Source organism: Macaca mulatta, chromosome 3 (genome assembly GCF_049350105.2).
Source record: "Macaca mulatta isolate MMU2019108-1 chromosome 3, T2T-MMU8v2.0, whole genome shotgun sequence".
Taxonomy (NCBI): Eukaryota; Metazoa; Chordata; class Mammalia; order Primates; family Cercopithecidae; genus Macaca; species Macaca mulatta.
Window position 1 is genome coordinate 177856867 of NC_133408.1, and position 13302 is coordinate 177870168.

Consider the following 13302-nt stretch of genomic DNA (forward strand, 5'->3'; position numbering starts at 1 on the left):
TTTCATTTGGAAGTTACATCAGTGTTGTGTCCTCTTTGACTTTGTTTCTGATCCACAAAATGACCTAAAGTGGAAGGAAGTACAATGAGCTACTTTAAGTGAAACGGAAGAATTTATCACCCATCATTGGAATTGGATCACAGAACCTGTTTACCCAGAGGTAGTCCATATGTTTGAAGTTGACATGTTTCAAACATTACCACCTTCTAGTGTCCAGAAGCTGAATTTGGCCCAGAGAAAAACAAACCAATGTCAGAAGCAACCTGGCCTCATTTACAGTTTGTTTATGAATATTTCTTAAGATTTTTAGAGGCCGGGCACTGTGGCTCATGCCTGTAATCCCAGCACTTTGGGAGTCTGAGGCGGGTGGATCACGAGGTCAGGAGATCGAAACCATCCTGGCTAACACGGTGAAACCTCGTCTCTACTAAAAATACAAAAAATTAGCCAGGCATGGTGGTGGGAACCTGTAGTCCCAGCTACTCGGGAGGCTGAGGCAGGAGAATGGCATGAACCCGGGAGGTGGAGCTTGCAGTGAGCCGAGATTACACTACTGCAGTCCAGCCTGAGCCACAGAGCGAGACTCCATCTCAAAAAAAAAAAAAAAAGATTTTTAGAGTCTCCAGGTTTCCAACCTAATACAGCAAAGTAATATATTGGTCAGAAGTTTGCACTGCAGCTTTTAGAGTGCTTTGACAGTGAAGATGCTAAGGGAAGAGTTTTTTGTTGTTGTTTAGTTTTTTCTTTGTTTGTTTTGAGACAGAATTTTGCTCTCTCACCCAGGCTGGAGTGCAGTGGCACAATTACAGTTCACTGACTGCAACCTCTGCTACCCAGGTTCAAGCAATTCTCCCACCTCAGCCTCCTGAGTAGCTGGGACTACAAGGCATGTGCCACCACACCTGGCTAATCTTTGTATTTTTTATAGAGATGGGGTTTCACCATGTTGCTCAGGCTGATCTTGAACACTTGGCCTCAAGTGATCTACCCACCTCACTCTCCCAAAGTGCTGCGATTACAGGTGTAAGCCATGTGCCTGACCTGGGAGAGAGCTTTTCCTTAAACAAGCCTTTGCAGAATCTATGGGAAATTCTTAGGCTTGAGAGCTTACATAAGAAAACAGATAAATATTACATTTCATAGGTTTATTTATGAAACAGCTTCACGATGGTATAGCAGAGTTACTAGATATATTGGGAAGTATAATTAATGGATTTGTTTTACCACTAAAAGAAGAGCACAGATTTTCTTATTCAAGGTGCTATACCTTTGCACAAAGTGAAATCTCTGAGTGTCTACCATCCGCAGCTGGCATATCATGTAGTACAGTTTTTAGAAAAGGATAGCACCCTCACTGAATCAGTGGTGAAGACACTTCTCAAATATGGGCCAAAGCCTTACAGTCCAAAAGAAGTAATGTTCTTAAACAAATTAGAAGAAATTTTAGATGTAATTGAACCATTGGAATTTGGAAGATCATGGAGCCTCTCTTCTGGCAGCTAGCCAAATGTGTCTCCAGCTCACACTTCCAGGTGGCAGGTGGCAGAGCAAGCACTCTATTACTGGAATAATGAATACCTTATGAGCTTGATCAGTAACAACGCAGCAAAGATTCTGCTCATCGCGTTTCCATCCTTGTACTGCAATTCAAAGACCCATTGGAACAAGACAATACATGGCTTGATATCCAGCATCCTGAAGCTCTTCATGGAGATGAACCAAAAGCTGTTTAATGACTGTACCTAACTGTTCAAAGCAGAGAAACTGAAAGAGAAGCTAAAAATGAAAGAACAGGAAGAAGCATTGGTTAAAATAGAAAATCTAACCAAAGCCAATCATGAGGTACTAAAAAAGAGCATAACATGAAAACGTCCAGGGTGTTACTTGAATGCTTTTATAAGATAGGAATATATCTTCATCCTGAGAAGGAGGGATATCATTTTGGCTAACTAAATGACTTATAGTGACCTGGGATTCTATTTTGTAATAGCAAGTGTTTAAACCTTTGATATTTGACAAACTTTCCGAAGTCAAATTCTAAGCTTTTTCTTTGATCTGGCTAACCCTTTTAGATATTAGGTAGCCTAAAGTCCAAAAGGGACATATTTGGCTTATTTGGCATATTAAAACCATACAAAAAACATTACCAAATATAAAATGGTGTTTAAACTTTCTTTGGGTTATATTCATATAAATATATTATTAGCTTGTGTTCCAAAATTGTATAAGATTCCCATAATTCTGATATGTCCTATAATTCTGATATGTCTATATATTATCAGTAACAATTATAATTGTTAAGTTAAATTATTTTGTGCCATAAGGTGATCAGACTTTAACCATAGCTGTTCTGAGCCTTTAGCCCCTCACCTGGCCTGGGCAGCCCCTCCCCTGACCCTGCCATGAGCAGCCCCCTTGCCCCAGTACTCTTCAGGACCTGGTGGCCTGGCACTCACTTTGCAGGCCTGAGTGGCAGTGAGCCAAGTTATTTGTTAGGCTCAGGGAGAGAGCTGGCAATCCCCAGAGGAAAGGGAGGCTCAAACCCCTCTGTATGCAGTTGCCAATTGTTATTTCACTCTGATTCTTTTCAAAGGCAGTTTTATAATCAGCTATAGGACTCTGAAAAGTGCCCTGGAATCTAGGTTTCTGATAACTTTGAAAATTGTGAAATTAGAATAGAGGGAAAAACTTCCAAGACTCCCATGGAGAGTTAATGTGTTCATAAATGTCAAGCAGAACAGGAGTTAATTACATGGAAGACCAAAATAGTCTTTTTATGACTTTTTGTTTGAAACATGCTACTTCTTTTGTTTTACAGAGTTCAGAAAACTTTTTGTCTTTTGTACTGTTTGCAGCTTTTAACAATTGGGTAAAGTACACTCTTGTGAGCAAAATTTAGAGCCTATTTCTTTCTCTCTACCTGGTTTCCTTAGAATTTGAAAACGATTTGTAAGTATACTTAATTTATGGCAGTATAGTTGTTTGCACAAGTTCAATAAGAATCTTTTTTCTGTTGTAACAAGACACCATTGGAGACCCTGGTTATTTTACCAAGGTTTTGACTAGAGTGGCATACTTTCAGGTATAAACAAACTGCTTTAAGGAATCAAAGTTGACTTACAGAGCCAATAAAAGCCCCTTGGGAAAACTGGCCTCATACCTTGTCTACACAGTCCTTGTATAGAGTCCTCACCTGTGGTAAATAAAGAATGTCACCTTCTGACAGGTCCAGGAGCCCCAAATTATCTTGAGGTCTTAAGGAGAGGAATTCCCCCAACTCATATAGGTATTTGCAGGTACAGATAACTCCATGACTGGGCTCAAGGCTTTAAAAATCTAATCTGAGATTCCTTATGGAATAAAGGAATCAAACACTACCAGCGAAGCCAATTTTAGAAAGAGTCTACGTGGCAAGTAATTATTCTTGTTATACTTTATGCAAATATTCAGGCCACATATAAGACTGAAATTTATTATGCAAATAAATTGGTTCTACAATGACTTGTCTTTAGTAAAAATAATTAGAGAGAAAAATATATGTTTTAGAAAAAAACCCATAGTACACCTATTGTTAGAGTCTAGTTGTGTTCACTGTTTGTGAGTTTTTATTTTCTGCAATTTGGACTGAATCCTGAATTCCATCCAGCCTTCAAGTCCCAAATTATTGCTTTCAGATTTTTCTGGCTTGGAATCAATGAAATTACTACTGCATTATTCCTTGTAATAGAGATGAGAAAGACATGTCAGACTACCACAGCCTTCCTCCTCTGTAACTAAAGATGCTTTGAGTCTAACATCTGAATAAACTGTGCTCAGTGTTAACCTTTGTTTTTCTTCTGTCTCCATAGAAATGCCTCTTATTAATAATCTGTTTGCCTTCATCACATGTAGAGGCCTAGCCCATCTGCAATGCCACCTCCGGGATGGGACGCAACTATTTAACTAACCTGATCCATTCTCAAGAACTAGACAGTGCTTATGACTAGGTTCATGAGTATTCATAGCTCTTCCTGGAACCTGTTAAATACATATTTAGCCAACCTGTCATTATATCCAATTATGACGGGCAGTGGGCAACCTATATGATAGTTAAGACTAACTGCTGTGTACACATCCCAGTAAATTTGGGAAATGTCTCAGATAGCCCTGCAAGACACATCCCAACAAATCAAAGCTATGTCTGACTCCACATTGTCACTAGACCAGTGATTATTGTCCTGACTCAGATCAGTACCATCCTGGTAGCAAAAGCTGGCTGTAACATTGGCCCTGATTTCAAGGATAAGCATGTCCCTCTGTTGTGCAGTTCAATGCTGCTGCACCCTCCGTATGGGAATGCAAGACGGACTTTCCCCAGAGACTTTCCAGACCTTGCACCATAATGGTCCAACAAATATCATCTGCAAAGTCCAGGTATTCGTAAATATTTCCAAATCCAAACAGATCAATTCCATACCAACACCCAATAACTACACCGTCTTTCAGCAGGAAGTAGCCAGAATAAATACAGTACCCCAATTTCACAGAGATGGAAGGGAACTTGGCAGTGGGGAACTGTAACCAACTACTCCCATTTTCCTAAGAAATAGTTTAATTATTTTTTCCTCTCTTCTTCTCTTTTTCCTCCTTGTCCCCACTTTTTACTTAGTCCTTTAGAAATGCAAATTTCTAAATTTGAATAGCCTTTTACTCCTCCTTCACCAGACATTCCCTACAGGGCAAATTCACCTAACTATATGCTTAGGAGCTCCGGAAAGGAAACCTCACCCACCAGGAGGTTGCTTGGAGAGATAACAGTCAATTTACAACCCAAAGTATGCCTGCCCATGGAGACACCAACAGTCACTGGCTTGATCACCTGGTAGATAGGGCACTAAGCTAACATTGCCAACCCCTCACCTGCTCACTTCCCCCCACCCCTTGTGCCATTAATGCTAAGCCCCCTTTAAAAGTGCTTGCTTTCTGATCCAAAAGAAAAGTGGTACCCTTAGGCAAGAAGTCTTATGACTTCTTCCCCTAAGCTAGCTTCGGAATAAAATATCGCTTTCTTTATACCAGACCTCACCCTTATTAAATGGACTATGTTGGCAGTGAGCAGCTGAGCCTCCATTTTGGTTATAAGACTACAGGGCATGCCACCAAGCCCAGTTATTTTTAATTTTTTTTTGCTAAAGGTGGGGTCTCACTATGTTGCCCAGGGTGGTCTCAAACATCTGGCTTCATGTGATTCTCCCACCTTGACCTCCTAAAGTGCTGGGATTACAGATGTGAGCCACTGTGCTCTGCCTCTATTTTGGCTTTTTAACTTAACTTATTCCCTATGTAGATAACTGGTTTTCGGTAAGGAAAGGGCCAGGAAAGCATGCAGCTTTAATGTTTAAATACGTAACAAGTAGGCAAAGCTGGAAAGCAGAACACAGATGCCCCAAAATCAAGGATCCCATTTTACATTGAATCTCGGGTCCCCAAAAAGAGGGGAGTACAGTGGAATGTGAACGTGCAATGCTTTTATAATACACTTCACTGCAGGGACATTCTCCCAAGATTGGTGGACAACTCAACACTAATCAGCCCACTCTGATCAGCCCATCCCCCACAGGAGTCTTATCCCTTATTGGAGAGTGAGGGTGTTTACATAGCTTTTAAACACCCAAAAGCACCTTTTTTCCCCTCCAAGTGTGCCACAAAGTAAGTAGCACCTTGGAGTAATAACCATTCACTATAAGTAACTACCACGAGCCATCTCTAAGAGTGCATCTCTTACTTAACTATTACACACACCAAGGTTATTTTTGCATCATGCAAAGTAATTTCTGGTACCCCCCAAAAGCCAAAAAGACCACATAACACAATCCAGAAAGAACAGTTTTAGATCTGAGAGGACTATGTCCATTTACAGCTTGGGATTCCCTGAGGAAAAAAAGCAGCTGCTCCCGAAAAGGAGTCTGTGGCACCTTTTTATGTTTTTCTTAAGGGTTCTTGGACTGTTAGAATTTACAATATATGAAGAATAGGGTGAAATAAAACTAACTTGAAGAACAATTCTTAAAAAAAAGAAGTGAACATAGAAACCAAACACATAGGTTCTTTAAAAAGGTTCCAGTCATCTGAAAAAAAAAAATTCCCAAAAATAGAATTAAAAAAAAAGGGAAGAAAAGTATAAGGCCTTTTAAATACACACACACACGTGTATATATATGTGTATATGTTTATAGAGAAAGAGAGACAGAGAGAGAGAGAGAACACTTGAATATCAGCTTTTAATTAAGCTGATTTTTAGCCACAGAGCTCTTTATAAAAACAATTCTTTCAAGTCTCCTGTTACCAGATTTTAGCCAGGACAACAGCTGATATTTTTGGCTTTTGAGTTTCTTTACCAAAGGTATCTTTCTAAGCATCTCAACCAAAATTATGACTTAATCATGGGTGCACAAGTTATCTCCAAAGAGGTGGCAAACAATTTTTACACGATCCAGAATCACCCTAAAGATAGCTCAGAGAAAGGAAAACGCAGGACAAGAAATCAGAAACTGTCCATGGAAGGAAAAAAGATCAATAAATGGCGAAAGCCACAGAAATATCAAACCAGAAAAGACTAATTCCCTGGCTGGGTATTGAACCCATGCAGCATTAGTCAAATGGGAGAAACTTAGCTACTGTACTATAGCATGGGGTGGTGTGTTAACCTGTATTTGCGTTGCTATAAAGAAATACCTGAGCCTGGGTAATTTATAAAGAAAAGAGGTTTGATTGGCTCATGGCTCTGCGGGCTTTAAAGGAAGCATCGTGCTGGCATCTACTTCTGGTTAGGCCTCAGGAAACTTACAATGATGATAAAAAGTGATAGGGAGCCTTCTCTTGGCCATGTCACATGCCAAGAGTGAGAGAGAGAGAGAGAGAGAAAGAAAAGAGGTCCTAGACTCTTAAACAACCAGATCTTACATAAACTAAGAACTCACTTATCACCAAGGGAATGGTGCTAAACTATTCATGAGGGATCTGCTCCTATAATCCAATCACCCCCCACCAGATCCCACCTCCAACATTGAGAATCACATTCAACATGCGATTTGAGAGGACAAATACCCAAACCATATCAAGTGATCTCCACTGATCTTCCCGGAAGGAATCTAGAGCAGGCAGTTTTGAACTTGCAAATGATTTTAACTTTTAGGTCAAAAGTTTTTTTTTCAGTTTTTTAATTTTATCAAGAGAATTTTTTTTTTTTTTTTTTTTTTTTTTTTTTTTTTAAGACGGAGTCTTGCTTTGTCACCCAGGCTGGAGTGCAGTGGCCAGATCTCAGCTCACTGCAAGCTCCGCCTCCCAGGTTCACGCCATTCTCCTGCCTCAGCCTCCCGAGTAGCTGGGACTACAGGCGCCCACCACCTCGCCCAGCTAGTTTTTTGTATTTTTTTAGTAGAGACGGGGTTTCGCCAGGTTAGCCAGGATGGTCTCGATCTCCTGACCTTGTGATCCACCCGTCTTGGCCTCCCAAAGTGCTGGGATTACAGGCTTGAGCCACCGCGCCCAGCTATCAAGAGAATTTCTAAGGCTAGCCATGATACTAGTATATGTCCTTTTAAAATTTCTGTTTTTCCCATTAATTATTTAGAATAAGAAATGTATAAAATGTTTTTTATTTTCAATGGTGTACTTAGTTCCGATAGTAACTCAATGCAAAAGCCTCTTGAAAGCCCAGGTAGTAATTTTCCAGGTTTCTTTCTACATAAGCAAGAGGTATTCCTGGAGAGGGCTTCGAGGAGGCAGTCCCCATGATCATCAAAAACTTACTCTCAGAAATAGACTTAAAATAACAAAAGACAGTGTGAAAGGAGAATAAATATTTGGGGCCCTAATTCATTATGCCAAAAGAAAAACATTATCCTGAAAGCTGAGTCATGTAAGAGGCTGCCTTGCTTTTTTTGCTCCTAAGCAGATAGCTGCAGATAAAATGTTAATCATCTCCACAGGCAGCTACTCTATGTTCACCTTATCTTATGTAAAGTGCTGATTTACTGATCATGAGATAAATACATAATTGTATACATAAATTGAATACATAAATTCCCCTACCTGCTCCTTTTCTCTTGCAACATGTGGATTACCATACCCTCCCTTTTTCCCCTCCAGCCCACTTTTCCCTTTTAAAAACTGAAGCCCTCAAACTCACAGTTAGAGAAAGGCACAGATCACAGACTCTTTCTGTGATTTTATGTTTATTTCTTCCAAGGATGTCCTTAACCTTGGCAAAATAAACTTCTAAATTGATTGAGACCTATCTCAGATACTTTTTGTTTTATACAACAGAAGCCCCATAGAGACGGAACCTTTCAAGACAAAACTCCCCTAAGAGCTTGAGACACTTGAGGTGAAGAGTATGCTGCTTAAAATATTACATGTCTTGGACTCCCAATCCTTTCAGACTAGTCCCCTGATATGAACCCAAAAATTCATGCCCTCCTCCTGGGCACAGTGTAATGCCTGTAATCCCAGCACTGTGGGAGGCTGAGGCAGGATCCAATCACCTCCCATGAGGCCCCACCTCCAACATTGAGCCCAGGAGTTCAAGACCAGCCTGGGCCACATAATGAGATACCATCTCCACCAAAAATCAAAAAAATTAACCAGGCATTGTGGATGTGCCCGTAGTTGAAACTACTTGGGGAGCTGAGGTGGAAGGCTCACTTGAACCGATGAGGTCAAAGCTGCAGTGAGTCATGACCACACCACTGCACTCCAGCCTGGTTGACAGAATGAGATCTTGTGTCAAAAATAAAAGTTAAAATTAAAAAAAAATTCATGCGTTCCAAATGGCAGAGACAAAGAGAGGGTATCCCCATCTAGTCACAAGGTAAAGCTCTCAAGGCCATAAAACAAGATGAGAGGGGACTCTCATCTGATTTTTTATTTCTGAAACCTACAGCAAAGTTTGTCTTTACAGATGCCAACATAGAACTGTGAAAACCGATCAGTCTGCAGGGCCTTGAACAGTGGGTTTAAAGGCTCATGTTCTCCCCTATGGTACCCCTCTTAATGACAGAAAAACACAGAAAGAAAAAGACAAAGGAAAAGAGCAACAGAAAAAGCTATTTCTGAGAGGAAATGGGGAAGTGGGTCAAACAGTATGAATATTCATACCACAAGTACCAAGTGTACACCAGAGTCACTACAACCCAAGACTTGTCACACAAATTCTTTTTTCCCATTGATCAAAACCGTGTAGAGGAGACAACCAGTGATTTTTACCATCTCATCAGCTGGAGTGCACAGAGGGAGAGAGGCCCCCTGGCTGGTAAGAAATTCTTACCTCTTTGCTGAAAAAGGTTCTACCCAGGTTCCTGTTTTGTCTTCAGTGCAGCTTGCAGGAGAGAAGCATGGCTTTGACCATCCTGCTCACACTGCCATACTGTGGGGGCTATGGCCATTCACCCACTAAAGGTTCAGTGAAAAATCACTGGCATGAAGCAGACTGATCAAGAGGAGAAAAGACATACAAATTAATTCAATGTGTCTACATAGAAGCCTTCAGAATGAAGACCCAGCTTCCCAGTGAGTAATAGAAACTTTTCGAGTTATAGAAATTTCTATATTATCTTAAAGTTATGAAAAAAAAATGGGGGCTTGTACCCTGGTAATATAGATTATGGGAGCAGGTAGAAGAGGAATTCCATTGAGGGGCAATAAATAATTGATAGGAAGAATGACTGGACTGGGGAGCAGAGATCAACTTGCAAATCGTTTTCTTTGGAATTTAAATGATCCTTGGAGACAGTCATTATACTGTCTTCTCAGGTATGGTCACGGCTGGGTCTTCTTTTCTGCAATAGATAATGAGATAACAGGGAGCAGAAGAAAGAACAACTGTCCTCCTTGCTGGGTCCAGATCCTAGGCAGATAAAGGAACTTCGGCTTCTTTGGGAGAGACAGTGGAGGATAGGGGAAAGTTAAAGAGATCGTAGGTCTTTTCAGTTCAGCAAGTCAAAATGCCATACTTGGAGGTATTGGTTTCTGAGCCCCAAACAGCTTAATATTTTTACTTTTCACATTTAAATATATGATCTGTGAAAGGAAAGTGAAAAGTTGGGACCCCAACTCACTCTGCCAAAAGAAATAAAATCAACCTGAAAACTGAGTCATGCAAGAAGCTACTTTCCATTTTGTTACTAAGCAGCAAGCTACAGGTAAGTTAAGTATCTCCATAAGTAGCTATTCTGTGGTCGCCTTATGATATAGTGAGCACAGGATGAATACATAATTGACTATTCCCCTACCTACTTTTTTCTCTTACAACATGTGGATTCAGTAATGTGAGCAAATCCTCCCTCTTTCTCCTCCAGCCTACTTTTCCCCTTTAAGTACTGAAGCCCTCAGAATAATCTTTGGAGAAAGAAATAGGCCTGTCTCCCAGGCACACATCCTTCACTTTGGCAAAATAAACTTCTAATCTATTGAGACCTCTCTTGGATACTTTTTGGTTTATAAATTGGCAACCCAGGTAAGGGGCTCTGAGTGGAGGTGTCCCTTACCTTTGACAAATCTCCTGTCAAAGGTAAGGTACCAGCTTGAATGAATATCTTTTTTTTTTTTTTTTTTTGAGACAGAGTCTGGCTCTGTCGCCCAGGCTAGAGTGCAGTGGCTGGATCTCCACTCACTGCAAGCTCCGCCTCCCGGGTTCACGCCATTCTCCTGCCTCAGCCTCCGGTGTAGCTGGGACTACAGACGCCCGCCACCGCGCCCGGCTAATTTTTTTTGTATTTTTAGTAGAGACGGGGTTTCACCGTGTTAGCCAGGATGGTCTCGATCTCCTCACCTCGTGATCCGCCCGTCTCGGCCTCCCAAAGTGCTGGGATTGAATGAATATCTTTAACGCTCAAACCGATAGGACATTTTGCTGAGGTCTGGGAGCTACTCCCCTCCAGTGGATCCTTGATCTCCCCAAATTTGGTTGAGATTTAAGGTTTATTTTGCTGTAAAGCTCCTTTTTCTGGAGTTTTACTCACTTCCAACAAGAAGGCCAGCTGTTTTGCTTCCATGACGTTGGACAGCAGGCAGTTCCTTCCTGGAGTTTCAGCTCACTTCCAACAGGGAAGGCATGTTTGAGATTTTTCCTGCTTCTAAGATGGTAGAGAGCAGTCTTCAGTCTGGGCCCCATTCCTAGATAAGTAGCTGAATTCGGGTTTTGTCTTGGAAATTCTCCTTAATGACTAAAGTTAACATTACCAACCAGCTGATCTTAATTTTTCCTTACCATTAGAGCATTCAGTTATTGTATGAATTATGCAATTGCTTCTTTTGCTAACTGTTTTTTGTTTGTTTCTGTTTTTGTCACTGTTTTGGTCTTTTTCCATTGGGTTTGACCAACTCTACCCAACTTGATCAAGTCTGAAAAAAAGTTCCAAATTATGGGGAACAAAGCCTCTGAATTGGCTAAATTCCCATAGCTGAGTGGGGGGAAAAAAAGGCCAGCAAAAAAAAGAAAGATTTTTACTACTTGAGGGACTGCATTTGCATAACTAGGCCACCTTTTGCTAGCCAAGCCAAACTGATAGAGCAATGACTGTCACTTCACATTGTAATTCAGTAGCTAAGATTCTACCCTTTTTTTCACCATGACAGCCTGGGTTGGTTCCTAAATCAGGTCTTCTCTGGCTTGATATTTCTGTTACTTTTGAAATATCAGTAGTTTGTCCCAGCTAAAAAATGGTATTGAGATTTAAAAGGATTTTTTAAGAGCTCAATGGTTAAAAGTCACCTTAATTAAAAGCTAATATCCAAGATATAAATGTGTGTCTGTGTACGTTTTCATATTTATATATTACCTATATAAAATGTAATTCATATTTATATATAATCTATATTTAATTCATATTTACATAATATATGTAATGTATATATATATTTAAAAGGTCTTTATGTTTTCTTTCTCTCTAGGGTCTTGTTTTTTGAGAAAAAGGTTTTTTTCTTCTCAGTTGACTAAATTATGTTTTCTCCATTTATTTCTAGCTGTCTCTCCTTCCTCTTGCCACCCTCTGCTGCATGAGGGAACTAAAATAATTTCTTTTTTTTTTCTTTTCTGAGATGGAGTCTTGCCATAGTTGCCCAGGCTGGAGTGCAATGGTGCAAACTCAGCTCACTGCAACCTCTGCCTCCTGAGTTCAAGTAGTTCTCCTGCCTCAGCCTCCCAAGCAGCTGGGATTACAGGTGCCTGCCAACACACCTGGCCACTTTTTTTTGTATTTTTAGTTGAAACAGGGTTTCACCACGTTGGCCAGGATGGTCTCGAACTCCTGACTGCCTTGGCCTCCCAAAGTATCGGGATTACAGGCATGAGCCACCATGCCCAGCCAAACTAAAATAATTTCTAACAGCCTGGGCTTCCTTGAAGAAAACAGAAGGTGCTAAACTCCTTTTTGGGGCAAGACCTCTGCTTTTCTTATGACCCCCAAGAGTATAAACAGACAAAGTCCTCTCATATCATAATCTGCTTGCTTTTGTATTGTGTTACCTGATTTATTTATTTATTTATTTTTTTATTTTTATTTATTTATTCTTTTTGAGACAGAGTCTCACTCTGTTGCTTAGGCTGGAGTGCAGTGGCAAGATCCTGGCTCACTGCAACCTCCACCTCCTGGGTTCAAGCAATTCTCCCACCTCACCCTCCTGAGTAGCAGGGATTACTGGCATGCACCGCTACACCCAGCTGATTTTTGTATTTTTTAAATAGAGATGGGGTTTCACCATGTTGGCCAGATTTTTCTTGAACTCCTGACCTCATGTGATCCTCCTGCCTTGGCCTCCCAAAGTGCTGGGATTACAAGCATGAGACACTGTACCCAGCCTTACCTGATTTGCAGTGAGCCGAGATTGCGCCACTGCACTCCAGCCTGGGTGACAGAGCGAGACTCCATCTCAAAAAAAAAAAAATAGTTATTACAACAGAGATACTCTTGTTTTACATAAGAAAGGGTGTTTAACATAAGAAAGGGTGTGTTAGTCCGTTTTCATAATCCTCATAAAGACATACCAGAGACTGGAAAGAAAAAGAAGTTTAATTGGACTTACAGTTCCCTATGGCTGGGGAGGCCTCAGAATCACGGCAGGAGGCAGAAGGCCCTTCTTACATGGTGGCGGCAAGAGAAAACGAGGAAGATGCAACACCAGAAATTCCTGATAAAACCATCAGATTTTGTGAGGCTTATTCACTACCACGAAATCAGTATGGGGGAAACTGCCCCCATGATTCAAATTATCTCCCACTGGGTGCCTCCCATAACATGTAGGAATTATAGGAGTACAATTCAA

The 13302-nt window shown here is 40.7% G+C and overlaps 1 pseudogene; it reads left to right on the top strand.

The window, feature by feature from the left end:
* The first annotated feature begins 169 nt into the window (after nucleotides 1–169).
* Nucleotides 170–6599, top strand: LOC100430835 (serine/threonine-protein phosphatase 2A 56 kDa regulatory subunit gamma isoform-like; annotated as a pseudogene).
* The last annotated feature ends 6703 nt before the right edge of the window (nucleotides 6600–13302 follow it).